Source organism: Cyprinus carpio, chromosome A7 (assembly GCF_018340385.1).
Source record: "Cyprinus carpio isolate SPL01 chromosome A7, ASM1834038v1, whole genome shotgun sequence".
Lineage (NCBI taxonomy): Eukaryota > Metazoa > Chordata > Actinopteri > Cypriniformes > Cyprinidae > Cyprinus > Cyprinus carpio.
Window position 1 is genome coordinate 23,795,349 of NC_056578.1, and position 22,157 is coordinate 23,817,505.

The 22,157-nt window shown below is 40.2% G+C and overlaps 1 protein-coding gene and 1 long non-coding RNA gene across 4 annotated transcripts in view; both read right to left on the bottom strand.

Annotated features, from left to right (window-relative positions):
* The window catches only part of LOC122145657, a 33,991-nt gene extending 16,035 nt beyond the window's left edge, over positions 1–17,956 (bottom strand). The window contains exon 1 of the long non-coding RNA XR_006160469.1: positions 17,834–17,956. This is a non-coding gene — a long non-coding RNA (uncharacterized LOC122145657). The remainder of the gene's footprint in view (positions 1–17,833) is intronic.
* The window catches only part of LOC109107407 (ranBP-type and C3HC4-type zinc finger-containing protein 1-like), a 302,509-nt gene that overhangs the window by 264,738 nt on the left and 15,614 nt on the right, over positions 1–22,157 (bottom strand). The window lies entirely within an intron of this gene.

Here is a 22,157-nt window from a genome sequence, read left to right on the forward strand (position 1 = left end):
GTCAAAATATGACATTGTTTTAAGATTTTAAATAACTTTAAGTAGAGATGGTCAAAACCTTACAAGGAAAAAAAAATCAACTGGGCAAAATGATTTTATTTATTTTTTTATCTTTTTTTTTATTATTCTTGATAGTTTACTTCATTTTAGGTTAGTATAATATAGTTTTAGGTTAGTATAATATAATAGTTTAAGTTTAATAGTTTATCGAACATATCTAATAGTTCTCACTAGACAAAAGAAAATGTAATTTGCACCTCTAATGTTTTTGTTTTTTTCTGTTTGTTCCCCCATGGGACACTAAACGCCACCATATTTACGTAAAGTGCCACACACTGCGTTTGACACATGCTTTCACATATCATTCATCCATAGAATGTAAAGCCGGTGTTGAGATAGAGGGTGTGAGAATTATCAAGCCCACAGGGAATGACACCAACTGCTGATACCAAGTGGCCATACAACAAACATACTCATCAGTCTAAAAGCACACATACACACACAAACACAGGTGGGTAAAGACAGGCACTCTTAAGGGATATAGGGCTGATTAGAGCAGGTGCGTATGCGTGAGTCAGACGGGCATCTCACCTCTTGCTTTAAGGAGTGATTAGGAATGGAAAAAGAGTTAGTGTGGATGGACTGATTCCTAATACACTCTCTCTGCCCTCTGCCTACTACACGGAAGGACAGGAACTGAAGCCCTCTGCACGTGCAGGAAGCAGGGACATCTCTGCTGATGGACAGAGAGCCAATCACAGGCTGGCATCGCTCGTAAGGATCACAGCACATGCTGAAGGATTTCATCATATAATCTGCAAGCTTTCAAGTTTCTCTTTGCCGTTATTAAATGAGTCATATTTTAAATGAATTAATTATTTTAATGTATATATCATTGGAAAACACACTAGACTACTTTCAATGAAGGACTCAACAGGAAGGGGAAAGGTCACCCAGGAATGAAAACTCTGTCATCATTTACTCCTGTATGACTTACTTTCTTCTGAAGAATATATTTTTAAGACTGTCTCAGTGTTTTTTGTCCATGCAATGAAAGTCAGACTCCGGTGTTGTATTGGACCCCATTGACTTTCATTATCTGGAAACAGCTGAGACATTCTTCAAAATATCTTCTTTTGTGTTCCACAGAATAAAGAAGGTCATACAGGTTGGGAACAACATGAATGATGAGACAAACTTCATTTTTGAGTGAACTATCTTTTTTTAAAATGCATTGCCCCAGCTGTTCTTGCATGGGTCAATGCCAGTATGCAGGGTCCAGAGTCTCCCACTCTAATGGGATAGGTAATTATGCAGTCTGATCTCACAGACAAGGGATTTAAGAACTAAGTATACTATGTGACACATGTCTGAGGTTATTAATAGTCATAACTGGATGGACAGATGGACAGGCCTGAGATAATGCCATCAGTTGCCATAATAATCTGCACTACAAGTAAACAACGACTACAAAAAGGGCTGGGTAAATGTCTCCGTACAGTAACAACTTCTATCTCCTAAGTGCCGGTCTCACAGCAGATGTCAAACGCTGGTAAAATGCAACGGCGTGAGATCCTAAAGAGCAAAGCTCTCTTTATCCCTTTAGCGTCCATGGCTCAACTCTTTGTAGTGCGACTGAAGTGCAGTGAAGTGGGCTGTTTTCAGCCCCCCTCCCCAAATGTCCGAGTCCTCACATCCCCCCCATCCACCCCCTCACATCTGATTGTTGATCCTCCTGAAGAGGACAGATCAAATATTCCACTCCAGTCTGCGAGCGGGGTACAGATATGATTGGGGTTGACGGACGGGGCCCCAGTTTGAAGTCTTAACAGACAGTGCGACTTTGATATCTGTACTCGGTGCGTATCACCAAAGACACAGGGAATGAATGAGAGTGAGAGGGAACTGAGAGAGAGGCAATGAACAAAAGCATCTGTGGAGTGGTCAGGGCCAGCGGCAGCATGTGTCAGAGGCTTTTTGAAGTTTAACCCCCTTCCTCTCTCTCTTCTCCTCCTCCTCCTCCTCGTATTCCTCCCCCCAAAGGCCCCTCGTCTCCCTCACACTTCCTGCTTTCTGGGAGAGCCCAGTGGTGACACATATATACGCATACACACCAAAAGCCTCATCCAACCAATTACCAGCCCCTTGACTTGCATACTTTAGACAGCACTGCTTCAAATAAAGGCAGCAATCTGCTGTTTATTTGCTAAAAACAAAGTGTTCAATTGTTCAGATTGTAATATGGGTAAAAATATCATATTAAACACATCCAGTGGAAAAAAAGCGAGATTTAAGGCTAGTTCACACCAAGAATGATAAGGATAATTATAATTATACAGTACCTATACCATACTGTATATTAGCATTCAGACCAAGGCACAATAATGTTCTGTTTATTATAAACACGCTGTGCAAATATGTCATCTGCCACTTTAAATACTTGAGCTTTTTAAAATGGTGTGGATTCTTATTGGCTGTTTATGTTTTTAGTGTTCATTAGCTGAAAAAAATAAATCAAATCATTCTGCTATATCGTCCCTCAATGTGTCATTATTGTAACAGTGTGGACTGCACTATTCTCATATTTTCACTATTCTCTTGGTGTGAATGGGCTTTAATTTACAATTAAAGTACCAACAGGAAGTCTTTCTGATGGCCTGTAAGCGAGAACTGAAATCCGAAAGCAGCAAAGTTCATCTAATAAGAGGAAAAGAGATAAACGTGTGCAATCATCATTTTCTTAACTTGTGTTTCCGCAGATTCAAAGCACTGAGCTTTAGCATAAACAGCAGGCAGGAAAAGTGTTTTTTTTTTTTTTTTTCTCAAAAACTCTGTCTTCCTGGGATTGAGTGTTCGGAGCAGAGGGATGAAGAAAAGACTAAACAGATGTCACAGCTTGGCGGGAACGAGGGAGTTAAATAGCTTTATTTTTTTCCTCCCTCTTTTTAAATGTCTCACGTATAAACAGATTTTGTTGCTTCTTAAAGTGGGCTCAAAATTAAAGCGTATCATTTTACACACATATTGCATGCATATTAGTGAGCCCCAGCTGCCCGTGTCCTGTTCTTAAGAGCCATATGATTGAGTTAGGGGCCCGGGTATCAGATAAGATTTAAGCCTGCTCTCCCTGTGCGCTCCCCCTCTGCATTTTACTGCTAACTTATTAAATGGAGAGAAATGACATTATTTTTCTGAGTGTATGTGTAATTATTGTCACACACCTGTGACTCCTGCCATACACAGCAAGAGGAGGAGAGGAAGGAAGAGATGGCGGCGAGGGGAGAGATGTCGCTTGGAGCAGCGGGAGCTCTGGGTTTTTTCCTTTAAATGGTGGGTGAGAGAAAAACAGTGAGCTTGTTAATCACTGAATCTCTGTCGAGGGGAGAACAAGGATATTCTAACAAACTGAATGGCAGATATCATTGTGAATTTGATCTAAAATGTAATGTCCTTTCATGTTGTTTCCTTCAGACAATAACATTCTACATGCAGCCTGAAGTTTATGGAAAAGTTTCCCTTTTTTGCCTGCCAAACAGGCTTTCTTTCCACATACCACCACCAAACTGTTCTGTGTTGGCAGTTCTAGATGGCGAACAAAACGTCTCATCTGAAATTCTGATGCATGCGCCAAGCACCAGTTCCTTCCTTTCTTTTCTTCCGTTCTTATTTTATTTTTATTTTTTTTGAGTGGACCACCCCGTGGAAGGCAACATGTGACATACAACTCTGAAGACAAAGGAAATAACCTATTAGAGAGGGAGCAATGATCTTCTTTTGCAGCGACTCCAAAAAGTGACTCAGAATGTTGTAATTGTTTACCTTTGACACTGACCGTAATTCTTCTCCGCTCCGCCGTAACAGAATATTTCAGCGTCGCTGTTCAAAAGCTCTCCTTCTCGCTCTGCAGCATCGATGCCTCAAATGTCATCAAATCACTCGGTTTCACATATTTCTTTTCAACACCCAGTCTTTGCTTCACAGGACGAAGGGCCAAGCAAGTAAGAAAATGACAAGAAAAGCAGCAGATAGGCTTGTTTAAGATATCCCAGCATTATTCGCCGTCAACTAGGCCCTTAAAATGTGACCTGCGTGCCGTCTGTGACTTGTATAAATACATCGGGTGCCACTCAAAGCCTTTTATTCTGACACTTTTGAAAGGGCCATGATAAAAGCTAAGCATGTCAGCAGGTTTTACACTGTCAGTCTCGCTTTCCTGTGCTGATCTAAAAGCATGGAAATAGCAGCGTTTTTTGGTGTAATGTTTTAATAGAAAACAGATGGCCGCAGATGTAGGGCTGCACAGAGCTGGGTGACATGTCTTTAATATTTTAGAGTGGTCTTGCTGTAAATGTAGAAGCAGCTGTTTCCTCCCCGTTGTAAATTTGGAGTTTTTAATTTGTGATTGACAGCTATTGGATTTACTGTAAATTACAAAAATGAATATGGAAGCGATGGAACCGATGGCCAGGAAGGGGGGAGGAGAGAGGCATTTGACGCCGTTCAAGGATGAATAGATTTATGTGCACCCAAATGTGAGGTATTTACATCCTCTCTCTCTCCTCGGTCTGATTCCGCTCAAGAACGGTGCTATATACGCTGCTGATATTTAAATGTACATGAATATTAAAATATAAGTGCGGGTGGAGAGGATGCGAGTGGGGGGAGGTGTCTCTGGCTACAGAGTTCTATTTGGATGTGTTTGTTTAGCTGCTGTTCGTTTAGTTTTAATGTCAGCCGCGAGTACAGCTCCCTTGACGCTTATGGTAGAGGTGATTGTCATCAATTCGAATCTTGGCATTTAAACCACCTGCTTCAAATATGCATATTTGAAATGCAAATAAACTGCATATGCCCAGACAAATTAAAAAACATGGTGAGTAAACACTTTTGAAGTCATAACTTTCTCTCTTTTTTTTTCATCAAGGACTTGCACTGTCAAATGTTCTTTTACTTGAGAAGGCAACGCCAGACAGATAATGCCTCTCAGAGCAAACCTGCATAATACTAACTGATTATATATTTATTTATGGTTTTGTTCACAAGGCATAGAGAGCGTTTTTGTTTTTTATTGTGTTTTTATCTCGGCCTCAGCTTGATTCTTATGCCTCTCGAGTGTTTTCGATTAACCGTTTTTGTCTCTTTTTTTTTGTCCTTCTGAAAAAATGAATGCATTATATTTTCTCTCCTTAATTTCTACCTCTCTCCCCTTCATCGCCTGACACTACAGTTATTCAAACATCAATAGCTATACATCTTCTTTAGCACTGACTCTTACTTTCATATTGATATTTATATGTGATCATTACTTTTCTTCTCCAGGCTTTTGTCTCTGTGTAATATCCAATAGTGCATTCAGAGCTAAATGCAGAGCAAATATGTCGCATCAGGCTGGATACCTTTATAATGAACCCGGCACATAATTCTTCTTAAGGGGTCAATTTAAACATGATCATGTTGTGCATCTGTTATTTTTTTATTTTTTCCTGCTCTTCTTTCTATCTGCTTCATCTGTTTCTGTCCAGGCCATGTGAGAGGATACTATGATAAAGATGAGTTTTTAATCAGACAGATGGCTGACACGCTAAACACTCTTCCTGTATGTGTGTAATCATTGCCATCACTCTCATTAATCATCATCATCATTCTGGTCATCAACATCGTCATCATGTTTTAGATGAAATAAAAACACGTTCACAATGACAATCTGTGCTTCTGGTGTTCTTTTTCTTCTACAAAAAGAAATGAAAAGAACAAGGTGGAAAAAAAAAGAAAACAACACTAAAACTTCTGCACCACTGCTTCCCAGCATCTCCCTGTTCTCCCGGTTTTGACAAAAGTTGCTGAATGTTGTTTCTCAAATTAACGAGCAGCCGTTTCATTTTGTCAGATGAAAAATTTGAAGTAAATAGGGATGGAAGACATACATGAATCAGCTTCATTACCATTAAGGACCCCCTTCTAAAACATGCAAACGCCTCATCGAGTATCGATTGTGCCACCGAATGTTTGCCACCGAACGTCATTCGTTTGACGAGCAGTTGTCAAGCACACACAGTGGCCCGTGCACCACCAACGCCGCCGCTAACGTTCACGCACCTGTCAACCACAGGCAGGCAGAGCCCCTGATGAGGTGTTGCCTAATTGTGTTTTAGAAAGCGATGACTACTCATCTCTACCTCTCTCTCACTCCACTATGATATGTCTCTTAATGCAATTAGGCATAATGAAAAACTAGAAATGGTGAACACTGGAGGGCTGCTGGAAGTGATGCTGGGTTGGGAGGGGGTTGGACTTCCTGCTGAGAGCAGGCATTCAAATGAGAACATAATAGGAACATCAGAACAAGAGCAGTATTTTCTGTGAGATGACAACAACATTAAAAAAATCCAGGTAATTAAAAACATACTCTGTGTTTTGTCAAAGTGGCCGTCATTGTTGAAGTTGAAGCCTCTGCCCCTCCCTAACCATTTCAGCATAAATACAAATAATGATCTTAGGAAGAGGAAAACGAAGAAGATGGTCAGAGAAAAGCAAGAGAACAACAACAACAGGAAGAAAAAAAGTAAAAAATCAATCAATGTATTAAACTGAAAAGTTGTTCTGTTCTCAAGGACATCGAGTTCTCGGGCATTCTGTCGGAGCTGTCCAGTAGAAAAAAAATGAGACATAACTTGGATGAGACGCCAGCGAGAGGGGAGGGGGAACAGAGTGGGGAGAGGAAAGAGACACAGAAATAAACCCAACTCCCATCTGATGACCAGCTTGTCTATAATACTGAATCCCTGCGTCGTGCCAAGATGCAGAAACAGGATAAGTCCAGATCGAAGAGATTTGAACTGGTCTCGGGCCTGTGCGAGAGCGGAGACAACTTTCAAGCATGAACAAAATCGCTGTTTCACTAACCAGTCCTTTTTGTAAGTCGATAAGAGATTTTAGCATAAAATTGAGAGAGGGAAAGAGAGGGGAAAAAAAGATACATGGCATTAATCTTATCGTTGTCTCCCCCCAAACAAAATAGAGGACAGATGCTGTGGCCATCTTGAGATCATTGTCAACTGTCAGCCTGGGTTGACCTTACAAAAAAAATAAATAATAAATAATAATAATAATACAAACAGGGAGGTGGCTGATATCATCTTTACTGAAAAAAAAAGGGAAAATGAGGAGAGAGAAAGAATTTTGAAGACATTTTGTCTTCCATTTGCAGTGCCTGTTAAAAGTGCAACCAACATGGAAATCCATTACGAAATGCTACTTTAAAAGTGTGACCAATCCTTGTGCAGTCACTTAGAGACAGTCTATGATGTTTGTCGGTTAGGGTCTGGCGCATTCTGATCAGCGAGGATTTAACGATGAGGAGGAGAGATTTGGTTAGCATTTTATTGTTTTGTTTTTTCATCCCTTGTTTTTTCCATGGGGAAGGATACATAGATAGATGGATGACATGGATGGGGAGGGGGAGCTCTGCTTACACATGTATCAAAACGCTCTCTCTCTCTCTCTCTCTCTCTCTCTCTCTCTCTCTCTTTGTATCTCTCTCTCTCCATTTACAGAATCATTAATGTGCATAGTTATGTGCTCATCCACTCATCCATTGTTCTGAGTTTTACAGCATGAAGAATGTGTTTGTGGAGTGGAGATTGTCAAATAAAAAAAAGCTTAAACTTAGTGAAACAAAAGTGCAGAAAAAAGACACAATATGTAATCTAAAGTGTGCAAAAAGAATGATTGGCCAGAATAAGAGGGGATGAGGTTTCATATTAAAAAAGATTTATCTTAAAGTATGGTGCTAATCCTCAGATTAATCCCCCTCTGCCTTTCTCTCTCTCTTTTATTTTTTTATTTTTATTTTTTTGCATGCTGGCTTTCATAAAACCTATAACTCATAAAGTTCTTATATTTTCTGGAAACAGGCACACTAGGCCTGATTTTACAAGAATTGCTGCCCAATGAATCATGCCTGAGAATTCATCCTCTAGTGGTGTGCGACTCCAGATCTGATAATTAAACAACAAAACAAGTTTTTCAAAAGCAAGTGCAAAGAAACAAAGAACTTGTTACATAAATGCAGGAAATTTCGCTCACTAATCAAAAGAAAGAATAATGGTGGTTATCGTGGATAAATGCAAGAATTGTTTTCAAAACTGCTGGAGCAAAATGTTTAATAAAATGTATTAATATGAATAATTATTATCATTGTCTTTCCTCTTTGTGTGCTATATAATTTGTAAATCAGTGTTCTTTGCTTCAGTGGAAACTCATCACATTAGAACTGCCTGTAAACTGCTGTTAGGCTGAAACATATGGGCGCATGCAGTCGTTAGCCCACTTCATAAATATTTCACTCATATTTCCTGTTTGTGTGCGTGGAGCTGTGTGACTGAAAGCCTATGCATGGGTGTGTGTCCATGACTCTCTTTCTCTCTCTCTCCCTTTTTTTTCTGTCTGTGTATAATTAAATCTCAGCAGATTTCCTTTGAAACTGCTAATCATACCAGTAAATCAAGGCAGAGATTTATCTTGAAGAAGGAATAGAAAAGCAACCGAAACACCACTCTAGAACAAACAGAAGCAGGCAAAAGGTGAGCTTGATTTCAGACTGTGCCTCATAACTGTCATCAGCCATCATTCAGCCTCAAACACGCTCAAATCGCAATATTCTCCACGCAGGCAGTGTGTTATAGTGTGTTAGAGAGAGCTAAAATGGGATCACAGGCCACTTATTGAGTTCTTGCGAACACAAAAGGCCTACTGTTGCAGACAACTAAAGCTGAGGCAGTTACTGTACCTTTCAAAACTAATATGTAACCATATCTGTTTTAAAAGGACGATTCATATTACTGTGAATGCAGGAGGAAAGTTGTTCCCATCTCCCAAACCCTAGGAAACTCGAGTCCCGACCTAATGGCCCTCAATTGGAAGCTGGCCTTTTGTGGAGGGAGCATCGCATTTGTAGAAAAAAATGACAGATGAAATTTTTGCGGTGATGTAAAACATCTTCAGCTTTTTTTGACAGCACAATACCACTTACTGTGCTTTATGGTCGCCGTGGCGACACAAAGGTCATTCCGAATATGACTCAGTGGACAAGGGCAGCACTGAATGAAAATTAGGTTATATGTGATCAACCAAGTTATTAATCTGATTAAAATGGATTCTCTTTGCTTCCTATTTAGCAAGGCTTGAGAGAGAGAGAGAGAGAGAGAGAGAGAGAGTAACACACTCAGAAAGAGAGAGATGGGGGGGAGGAAGGGAAACAATAGAACATACTGTTTATTTATCCATAGAAGAGTGGCAGCGCAAAATGCAGTGTAAATTCGTTAACCTAAAAGACAAAATCAATACCACAAAATGTGCATTTTTACTTTCCACATGCATCGGTGTCCTTGCGCTGCCGCCTCATCCAGGTAACCTTTCTAATCCTGATTAAATTACTGCAATTAGAACAGCAGCTCTCATACCTCCCCCCATATTTCCCTAATAAACAATACGCCATCTTAAATCCATTCGATGGGATTTGCATGGAACAATGCTCAAGCTCGTGTGATTTATTTCCATCTCTACAGAGGAATTAAGTGCATTTTTTAACAGCTAATGGTATAATGTGGGCTTATTTCTCATGCAATTTTTTCATTCTTTTATGTAGCTCCTCCACTCCTTCTATTTGCAGGAACTTTGCTTCCACCCTGTTTATTTGAAGTCTAAATCAAATGTGGCTTATTGGACTGGCTCTTCTTTCACACAGCAACTTGAATGTGGAAGTACAAGGATTCCGTCAGATTCGTCTGTAATTGCTACACGACCTCTCAAAACACACCCCTGTTGTCTCTGCCTCAGTCAGACTGGGTTTGCTGTATTTGTTTTATTAACTTTAGCGCGTTGTTTGTCATTGATGTGGAATAAAGGAGCAAATAAAAGTTGACATACTTGTGCTTTTTTTTTTTTTTTTTTTTGCTTTTTTTAACTCCAGTGCCTGCCAGCCGGAGTCGGGGCATATTCTCTCATTACGTTTGGAGTATATGTCATACGCCGTGTGTAAGCATGATCATTATATTGTGTGTAAGGTGTGCCCTTGCGCAGGCAGGAAGTGCTGTTCTGCCGGTACAATCCCTCTGAGAGCAGATTGTCACATCTGAGGGCACCTGGGGAACGCAAGCAGCACAGCTATGAGGAATATCTCAAATTGAACAAAGTCGGAGAAACAAAACAAAACAAAAACAAAGAAATAAGATCAAATATATGGGGGGAGGGGTGTGTGTGAAAAAAACAAAAAAACAAAAAAAAAACCCTGGGTCTTTGAGCAAATCTATTAAGTATTAGCTTAAGGGTTTCTGTCATTAAATGCAAACTATAGTGGGCTACGGGGGAATAAAAATAATGGAAGCATGCCGTTATTACTGCGCCAGTGAGAACACTTCATATTCTCCTCTCCCAAGGTTTCCTCTAACAAGATCTTTCTTTCCATCTAATATTATGAATAGCATAATTGTTTTGCTGTCATTAGCATTGAATATTTATCTTCCTTTGTTGTCATACTGGAACTCAATCCTTTATTCAGCGACCACTCGCTCTTTTTTCTCCCCGCTGGAAACGACAAAGCCTACTGTAGCCTACTGTACGTCAGCGAGACAGGAGGGAAAAAGAGAGTGAAATTACGTGGCCTTTTAAAAGCTTTCAGCTCCGCCAAAGTTGATATCGGAGTGAATTAGCGTCAGGAAAAAAATTTTTAGAGATTGCACAGCTGCTGGAGGAGAGCACAGGTACCATCCAGTGGGCTTGACAACAGCTTTTACAATTATTGATTGCTCTTTGAATCAGAAATTGCGTCGCTGAGTGACAAGGCGCTAATTCACCCAGGTTGAAGTTAAAATGGTAATATTGAACATGTGAAATAAGCACCTCGCCTTCACCCGACAAGCCTTCATCACACTCCGCACAATGGAAAGAGTGGAGATGCACCAACACTGTCTGTCACCTCAGAGACTTCCAAGGAGAGCGAAAGAGCGAGCAGTCTTTCATTGTGAGAGCGCTTCCCTCTGGCAGTGTGCTCTGAGATGGAGAAGCGTGGGGACATGGCACAGAGAGAAACAGTCTGATGTGTCATGTCAAGAGTCTACCTTTACTCTGTAATAAGACTGTTTGACAGCTCTTAAATGTACCACAACAGTGCGCTTGGAGGCTGACAGCATTTAAACTCCCGGTGACAGGTTAAACGTCATCTGTCAGAGATGAATGATTCGTCTCAGAGTCTTTTACAAATCAGTCGTATGTAACACCCTGGTTCATCACAGGTTCTCTGGTCCCGACTTCTACGGTAAGGAGCCTGAGATACGGAGGGCCTCGACGTTCCCAGGGGAGGGATTAAGGGTGCATAAAAACATGGCCGGGTGACCCTCAGGCCATACGCATCATCAGAGTGTGACGGGTTCTCCCACCTCTCCACGGTCGCCCGAATGCAAGGGCTGTGTGGATGCTAACAGACTAACACAAGCCATATTACTGTTAATTAGCCACCTGATGAGGACAGTATTACTGGCAATTACCAAGTTTCATCCTTGCACCGCTTTTGAGTGTGGAGATCACTTTTTATGAAAGTTTGGGGGCAAATAGCGATGTGAAAAAAAAAGGAAATCAAGTTATGTTTTTGTCTGTTCTGTGTTATATTCTCTCTCACTCTCTCTCTCTGTGTCTGTAATATTTCTAGCTGTCTGTAAATTAGGAGACCGCAATAATTACTTAGTAGTTAATTGCTATGTGGTAAATGTAGCATGTCACTGAGGTGACATGCTGTAGTGTGTTTGTGTGTGGAGTAAATAGTGTTTTCTAAGAAAAACATATTTCACAAATTTGAACACTACACAAGTGTATGGCAGTGGTTCTTAACTAGTGGGTCACAGGTCCTGTTCTGATTGGGTAATGTACAGTACAGATTATATACATATATATATATATGTGTGGTGTGTGTGTCAGATTAAGTACAAACCATATAAAACAATGCTATATTACTGTTCTTATATGTTAAAACATATAAAAAATATTTGTATAAAATATAATAATGTATTTAAAATATATATTTAAAATCAGATTTGTATTAGCTACATAAAAATCACACACTAATATATATAGAGTTATTATTAATTATATTTAATGAATTTAACAATAAACTGTATGTAAAAATTGATTTATAAAGTTAATATTTATTTTTAATGTCTGTCATCTTTATAATAAAATCATATTATATTACATTACAGATGTATAAATATATTTAAATCTATGATTTTATAATAAATATTATATAATTAAATAATTATAATATAATAATAATAATAATAATAATAATAATAATAATAATAATAATAATAATAATAATAATAATAAAAATATTTTAATAATAATAATAATAATTTGTCACTTGTTTTTCCCTAAAAACACACATTGACAACTGCCGCTATATTGTATTTTTTGTCTACTGAAATATATAATGTGATGAAAATTTTATGGCAAATAAGAGTAATGGATATTACAATGAACAAGAAAGGTCTGTTCCTTACTAAACGTTGCTTACGAGCAAGTGTGATGTTTGTGTGAGCATGTTAGGATGTGTCATCATGTTCCTCGTATGAAGAGAAAGTCAGAAGTTGCGTTCTGTTCCTTTACATCTGTGGTTTCACTGTGCACATTGCAGGCACCATATGTTTTTAATTATCATAACAGAAACCTGGTCAGCGAACAACACACACAGCACAAGCGCTTTTATTACCACACTTACCAGCGAGAGATGGATTGAAAAACAAGAGAAAGACGTGAGAGGTAGAGAGGCATATAACAGTTAGAAGTTAGCGAGGGGGAAAGATGGGGAAGATGAACTTAAGGCTGACAGGAAGACAGGAAGTAGTGCACTCTCTCTGACCCACACAAGAGTGGGGTCAAGGCTCTGATCCTACACCCTCCTGACAGTGATAATTAGCCACTGGTGGCTAAACACCATTTACGTTAACTACCCACTCATGTCTGCTGGGCAAGATACATGTTAACCACGCACACAAGCGCACACAGGCTAGCAGACAGGCACTAAAATGAAAGGAGTAAAAAAACTGGGGAATTCCTAGAGTACATTCACACGTCTTATTAACTGCATCATTTATAAAGGCCTTTTTTTAAAAACTCAGAGTCTGTGAGTCTGCGCCTTGACATATTAAGGAGGACACACTGTAAATTGATAAACCCAAAGGGATTTGCATAGAAGAGAAAAGGAAAGATATAAACCAATCCTCCTAGCATACATCTCTCACACCAGTCCTTAGTGCTCTCTGTTTCCTTCTATCTTTCTCCGTCTCCAATCATTCTGTCATTCTCACTGGAGTGCTTCGGAGGGAATGGGGACAGGGTTCACTGCTTTTCCAACCAGGGGGTGTCATGGCCTTATGAACTAGATGGTTGGGGTGAGCAGCCCCCTCTTTCAGCAGTCCTGCAAGTATTGATCTCTCTATATGTACATCCTCTCTCCCCACTTTTTCTGTCCATCTCTCGTTCTCTTTGCCTACTACACACCCCATCACTTGAGGAATGTCTTGACTGTGTGGCAAAACTGGATTGTGGGTTGTGGCTGGACGGCTCTTCGCGGTAGCGGTAAAACAACTGAAACCTGGGCTTTTTTTTTTTTTTTTTCCAAAGCACCATCTAGGGCCTCAGACTCTCGCACAGACACACACTTTATACTATTAGTCGGGTAACTGTGCTCTGTACTACAAGTGTGCACTCGCAACTCTCCTGTGAGAAATCTAAAATGTGGCCAGTTTTTTCATGACGGCTAATGGAAGACAGGGCGGGTGAATCAAGATAACTGTTTACACTGCGAGCTACCACGACAATAAAAACAACAACAAAAAACAAAACGGGGTGAGGGTAGAGAGTGTGCGAAAAGCTCGGCAAGAGTGATGGGGGCAGCAGACGGAAAGGACACTAATAATCTAATTTCTCTCGTTTGCCCTTTTTTTCTTTGCTGTAAGTGGTGCTTTACAATAAATGAAAGCACCTTTTTTCTGGCGACACGTTTCGATTCTTAAAGTGCACCAGCAAATAGTTTAAAAAGCATTAAAGGCTACGTTTTTTTACTATCTGCTGGCCTTAAACATTTAACCGGGACTGGTGTGTGGTTATTATAACACATGTAGCAGTGATGATACATTGTTTAAATTAAGGGGAAGACAAAGAGGAGCAAAAGAAAGACAAAGAACACAATGCTCGAGGACATGTGCAATGTAAAGAGATGAAGATATGCCCTAACAGACCTAGTATTGATTATATGATACACTTACACAATGGCTGCCTTGCACAATGGAACAAGGCCATTAAGCAATGTGAACAATACAAAGCTAATCCACTAGACTACACATGGTCTGAGGTGTCTGACAGAACTAAATCACTAAATCACTATGCTAAATCACAGTTATACTTCATGATTAATATGTGCTATTCTACAAATAAAACTCTTGTAATGCTACTATAAGTACGATTTCAATCTAGTTTCAGTATTAAAAAATAAAATAAAATAAAAATAAAGGAAGGGAAATGTACATTGTAAATATGGGAGAGGGTTAATCTATAATACTATGCATGTGATGTAAGAATGTAGGATAATTGGCATGCAAGAGAAAGTAAATGTGTTTGTGTGTCTTACAAAGGCAGTATAATAATAAGGGTGTCACTTTAAAATGACTCTCAGTCATTTCTATCCCAGATGTCAAGGCATACCATATTCAGCTGAGATTTCTAAATATTAATGATTTATGCACTATTTGCATACAAACCTAATGCCAGGCCACTTCAGATAATCAGATTTTGCCTCAAATTAAATTTTCAGAGGGATTTTTTGCTTCATCTATGCCCAGCCCCAAGGAATCATGCAGAATGTGTTTCACTCAATTTTGTACAAAGAGATGCGAGCACAAAAGACTCAAGATCAGATAGTTCTACCTGTATGGTATTTTACATCTTTTCTGGATTCAGACTGAAAAAAAAAATGTGCTTGTGTTGTTTTCATATCTTTGAGTCAATTTATTGATATGCATAACATTGTTGAGGTGTGAATTGTGAAAGTCCATATACTATAATACAGAGTAGATGGTGTGAATGCACAAAATGTGCTAAATAAAAAATATATTCTTAACAAATATATATGTGTTGTTTTCCAGTAAAAATATCTAAACATCCTTAAAACAATATTTTCTATTAAGTTAGTTCACTTTCTTAAGAAGGCATGTTCCCAAGCAAAAAAAAAGGTGAAAAAACAAATACAAAAAAAAAAAAAAAAAAAAAAATCTGCCAAATGCACAGGACAGAGTTAGTGTAATATAATATATATATATATCGGATATATATATATATTATATATATTATATATATATATATATATATATATATTTATATATTAAATGTTACATATATATTAAAAGGACACACGCATAATTGAAAAACAACGCAAAAATTGTAGTTAAGAATTCATTTTAGTGAAACTACCTTACTCGGGTGTCAAATCATCTCTCATGCACACACATACATAAACGCAAGTATGGAGAACAGGTTCAGCGGTAATACTAACACATTCATTTTCAGGAAAAAGGAAGAATAAACTGCCTGTTGAATTCTCCTTGTGGTCCTTCAATGGTTTTACTGTATGTATTACTCAAACATACCCACACAGTCAGATACAGTGGCACTCGGCTGCCCCATCAGCGTCCACCAGCGACAAAAATGACGGAGTCATGCTTTTAAAAATGCCAAACAAAAAAACGTTTTGTTCTCTAGACAAAGCCTTATCTCTAAAGGTCAGTCCCTCTTCACAGCAGCAGGAGAGAAGGACATCATAAGGGCACTTTTAAATGTCTTTGATTTAAAGAAGGATATTACAATATGATACATTCACTATGAGGACAAAAAACTATCATTCATTTTCATCCAAGTGAATGACCTCCTCTAAATATTAAAAATGCAAAACAGGTTCCTCCATGACAGACATATTTTTTCCATAACTGAAAGGTCAAAAGCACCATTTATTGTTAATGTAAACTGTTTTGAAGAGGGAAAGTGAAACACATAGCAGTCTTGAGACTTTACTTTTTCTCTCCATTGTATTTATGTTTCCCTTGTTAGAAAGATGGTGTAAAAACAGACTATGGTGTTTCTTTCTTTGTAAACTTTAACTATCACCACGGTGGAAAGATGCTTAATTCTCTCTAAACCAGTTGCACAAATGTTTGTTCAATTTGACTTTTCATGGTTTTCTAGGGTTATGACTAGAAATTTAGCCAGTTTTTTTTTTTTTTTTTTTTCTCCAGATAACTGACTCACATTGTCGACTCGTTCAGCTGACGTGAGTGTAGATGTTGACTCACTTGCGTGTCACAACATTATGGTGAAACAGATATTCAAATGTCCCTGGACTAAAAAAAATACCAGAAGTAGCAGACTACCTATAGACAGCTTATAATGAAATAACTACTTAAATAAAATAACTACTACTAAAATAACTAAACTGATGCCTATACAGAATTGTTGTCATGCAAATCACTGTGATAAATTTGTGGTTACTAATCAAGCAAAATACACAACATAAATAAACTGAACTGGGGGGGGGGGGGGAAGCAAACAATTGATAGTTACAAATGAAAGGGACAATAAGTATTAAGATTTGTGAGAATCTAGCAGCCTTAATAAAACATGTCTCTTAAAAATACATGCAATACTAGTTTAAACCACCCTGTTTAATCCTACACCTATTTGCAGTAAGATTGTTTTACTGGGAGCAAAAAATAATGTCTGCCTTGCTCCTCTGTGTTTGCAGAGTACAAGTAATAACATCAATGTAAAGCACCAAACTAAGAATGTCTGTCTCAAATCCAGAAATGTTGCGAAAATTAGTCATTCTCCCTTAATGAATAATATATTAGGAACAAAAGGAAAATGGAGGATACATATGTTTTATTACCTGACCTGTTTTACTTAGGCAAAAGTGATTTCTCAACCTGTAAGAAATACCCTTAAAAGGGACATCTAAAGGCTTGTGGCACCCACTTACTTTCTAGTACAGCTGCACAAACCAAAATTACAAATTCAGTTCTTAGGAATTTAGTCTCTTTTTTTATTCACAGTTACTCTCTTATTCTTTTTTATTACCAAATTTTCAGAAAGGGCAGTGTGAAAAACACAGAAACACAGTAGTCTCAATGAGCACCAGTAACCCTAGCAGAAATCATGAAAGCTGACAGATCATTTTTCACAAGGCCATAGATCCCGGGTTGGTTCTTATAAAGTAATGGGCTTTTGGAAGAGGCACTTTATGAAAGCTAAGATAGTTAAGTTCTGTGAGCTAGAGATGACACAGGGGCCATCAGCTCCTGGTCTGTTCCCAAAGCAGACACCCTTATTCCCAGAATGAGAAGGGAAGGAGTGAGGGTGGGACTGGAAGCTCTTGTAAACATGGACAATATAATAAAGATGTACTATGTTACTTTGTCATCCTGATGGTCTCTAAACTTGCCCGAAATAAGGTTGAAATCACTCAAAAGCAAAAATCTTGCTTCCTTTAGAGAGTTTCTGTATTGGTGCATTTCTGACCAATGAGAGAAACAGTTTGAACAAATGTTCTCGTCAATGTGTAATTGGTTCACAAATAAGAAATAGTAGATGCTGAGTAGTGGATGATGTGTTGCTCATAAGGACAGTGTATGCCATGTGTTTGCCTTGTCAGAGAGTGTGTATGTCATGTTGAAAGTCACTGTTCATTAATTTTGTGACACCAACAAAACAAAGGGGTTTATGTTGTCATACTCACCAGAGGGGTCATTTCTTTTCATGCTGCTGGTGCCACTGCCTCCTCCATTGGAGCTGCCGCCAATGCCTCCATGGAAGGCTGCGAGGTTCTCTGAACGGTGTAGGCTCCGTAAGGACAGATAGCAGATGTTCATCTGAGGCTCCAGGTGGGCCTGATCAGGCTTTACCAGGGCCAGGAGGACCACCGCTTTGGGGTAGAAAGACCAAGGCCTGTCTGCTGCTGTTGCCACTGCAGTCTGGAGTGGGGAGGCTCAGGAGTGGGAGGCTGGGGAGGAGAGGAAAGGCCAGAGCTTTGGGGGGGCCCATAGTCAGCTTGATCTTTGGATGTCACTTCCCTGGACAATGGAGATTCAGGATGCATTTGCATGGATCCACGGTCCTCCTCCTCAGCGACATCACCCATCTCCATCTCTTCTTCTTCATCTGCCTCCTCTATCATCATCTGAATGCATATGCAGTCGCGTGATCTGTAGCGGTGTGAGCCCCTCCCCCATTACACTTCGGCAATGATCTTGAAGCACGCAAAATGTCTTACTTCATCTCCTCAGACTGGCCACCATGTCTTTCAGATGCCCTCTGCATTTCGTCATGCAGGAAGCCTTGTCGGAGTAGGTCATCCAGGAGGGCCCTGGACCACCCATATCATGGGGCTGAATTTCATGATGGTCTAGGAATCCAACAGGCCCTCTAGCAGAAGCCATCAATAACACAGGACCCCAAAGGGCTTGTAGGATTCATTCACTGGAGAATGTGCCCATGGGGACTCCATGGATGGGGGGCTGCTCCAGATGGGTGGTACCAGCCTGATTGTCCCGATTGTCAAAATCCCCCAACTCAGTCTCTCTCTCCCTGGACGGGGGCTCCATCATCGGTCGAGTGATGAAGAAGGCCTGGTGGTGGAGAAGAGCCAATCGCCAGTAAGCTTTTCCTGCATGGGAAAGTCTCTCCCAGGAGGTGCTGCTCCACTTAATATCTTTTCCTGGGCCACAGCCACTTGCCATTTTACCTAGGTGGATTGGCTTTGCAAAAAAAGTGGAGGGCCATCAGCTCCACAGAGGCAGTTTGTGAAGGATTGCAGATAGAGGCAGCCATGCCAGGCGACATTGTTCCTGGATAGTGATGGAAGGCCCCAGGGAGGGACCTGCTTCACAGGTCTAACAGACAAATCCAGAGGCTCATACTGGGATACCCTTGTCTTCGGCCTTTTGTGTGTCCTTAACTAGCCAGCTGGCTTGACATCAATGGTGGGAATTCTCTTCCTGGTTGGCCTCATTGGCTCTTTTGGTCTTAGGCATCGGCCTCTGGGCTAAGAAATGATCTCTGGCTAAAGTGCTGACCATGCAGCAGCCTGTCTCGTCTCTCATCTCTTTTTTCTTTCTTCATGGAGTTGAGGACCCAAGGTGTCCATGATAAGCAACATGCAGGGGAGCCCTGGAAGTGGACTCCATTTCCTCACCATACTCTGGTAGGGCTCGGCCCAGGTCAGAGAGAAGCTGGCGAGAGCAAGGGACTGTCCGCCGACCTGCAGAGGCTGGCCCCTCAGGACTCTTCATGCTCTCTGTTCGTGGCCTCTTGACCCTGGTCGCGTGCGATCACGTCTTCCTTTTCACGGTCTCTGTCTCTGGGTGGGAAGCCCGCATCACCCTGGTAGGTATCCACATGGTTGTGGGAGCATTTGACCCCGCTCTGAAGTCAAGACCAGAAGGCAATCACCCCCTTTGAAAGACCACCGCGAAGGACATCGGGGTCGAGCAAAGACCCCACATGCTACTGCTGTTGTCTTGGTAAGTTGCTGGTCATCCTTGTGTTCAGATCTGGTATGATGGTAGCCGCATGACGTTGGCTTGAGGGGCCACGTGTCCATTTCTGTCGCTCACGGTGATGGCGACTCCAGGGTGGGTACTTCAGACTGAAGGTTCCTTGATTTTGATGTGCCTGTCATAGGTCAAATCTGAATCGCATGTGCATCCTTGTCTAGGGCTTTCACACTACAGTGTGGTGGAGAGTTGAAAGAAAGAGAAAGCAAGATGGATGACCCATTGATGTCATGTAAAAGCAGTGTATAATTAAACGGGATGCCAACAAGCTCGCAGACCAGGAAGGAACCCTGGGGGCGATTGTATAACCACCTACGCGAAGAAGAGCAAAAAGAAAAACAACAGTAGAGACAATATTGACAGGAATCATCGTCAGTGGATTAGCGTCAAGCACTCTCTTCTATATCTCACATTCTGCATATTCGCATCTGTACTAATCCTATTCTATAGCTTATCAACTAGGATAAACAACGTGCCATGCGAGCCTATTTGAGATGGAGAGGAGGAGTTATCAATACGGGTCGAATCCAGCTCAATCCAGAATCCAAGAGAAAGGGAAGCAAAAAGCCATCACTCAACAGATCCAGCGACCAAAATACAAAATTTTCATATCACACATATGGTAGCCTTCAGTAACACTACAGGAGATATATATCTTTAACACAACTGATCAAAACAAAAAACTGTCTGCGATGCGTGTCTTATCATGCATGTTCACAGGGGGAACTGCAGGCAAATCTCATGTAAGGATGCTGCTAGGTTGCCGTGTCTGTTCTCTATCGCTTGCTTCTCACTGTTCTGTCTCTCTCCTGGCCACTTGTCTGCTGGTGCAAACGATCCTTCCTACCTTGGTGGTAGGATGCTGTGATAATAGATTGGACATATACTCATATTTGCAGTTCTCATCATTTTAACCCAAATAGAATAGTTAGGAGTCACACATCAAGCCCTACACTAGAAAAGCATCTTGATTCACCCCTCGGATTGACATACTGTGGAGGCACCTCCAATCCATATAATGCACGTACTATCTTATTTAACAGAGGCCCTCCTTTTTGATGAGTGTACAGTAGAGTTACTATAATGATACTAATTAATGATACCACCATATTGTTGTTAAGTGCACAAAATGAAAAAACATTCCCCTCATCCTTAAGGTCAAAGCTCTAACAACTAAGTGGAGATACAAAAATTCTAAAAACAAGACAAGACCAGCAGAAATGTACTGTTTAGTAAAGAAGGCATGAGCGGGCATTTTAGAAACACACGCCAAGAGGGTAGGCAAGAAGTTGCTGTGTAAAATTGAAAAGAGGAGTTAGGCTTTTAACCAGATGGAGAAAAGGAGTGGATTATGTAATTGTATGTAGCGGATGATTTGCATCACTATCGATATAAAAATACTTGTCGTGGCACCAACAAATTAGAATAGGCTTGGAATGAAAGCTAGAATTTATAAGGATCCGGGGAATAAGCAAGAGGGAGGACTAAATGCAAGGACCTTGGAGGTTTGTGTGAGGAACACCTGAAGAAAAAGTTGTCAGGAATATTAAAATGATGATGTCGCGAGGGTGGAAGAAAAGAGGAAAAAAAAAGAGATTGAGAGGAAATGAGGGAAAGGGGAAGGGGGGGGGCATAAAGGGAAAATGAATATAGAGGGAGCATGTTTTGTCGATGTATGATGCTGTGTAGTGTGTGGCTAGTAAACGCTATAGATATATAAAACACTGGAGGAAGACATTTTGGTGGGAACCCAGGAAAAATGTTGCATTGTTACGCCAGAGACTGAGGGATGAATGGATTGTAAGTCTGGCGTCGTGTAGTTAAATCATGGATATAATTAGCCCAAAATGGGCATTAGTGCTTGCTCAAGTATATCAATTAGTTGGAGGCAAGAAAGGAGCGGCCATTCCAGGAGAGGGGGAAAAGAATGGAGGGATCTGCACAAGACCCCACCTGCACAGAAAAAACTTCCTGAAATAAAGGATTCGCAAACATAAAACTCAATGCTATTATTGACAAGAGTAACAACAATTTACATTTTTTTAGCAGAAGGTATCATTATAGTGAAGAGAGCGGGCAGTGAGAAGAGTTGGTGAAGGAGAAAAGAGGAAGCGGGGAACAGGGTCTTTTTGTTCTTTTACACAAGAGTGTTTGAAGCCAACATTCGGAAAAGACATCATTACAAGATTGAGCTTTAACCAATAAGTGCTTATCCTACTGGCAGGAAACAGAGGCTTGGTTGTGAATGTGTGTAGTGATGTCAATAAGGAGGGAAGGACAAGTCCTGATGCAATATGATCGGCATTTTCAGAGTATGTGCCTATTTGATAACTGGAGACAGAAGGATGTAGTTGTCTGGAGTAACCGAGAGGAGGATTAGAGAGATTAAGGGGGGGGAAGGGGTAGAGTTGATCTGCATTTTCTTCCACCCCAACTTATTCTCTGCGTATGAAAAATACTACCATAATATTTCAAAGTATATTTACTAATAAATATATAAAGATTATG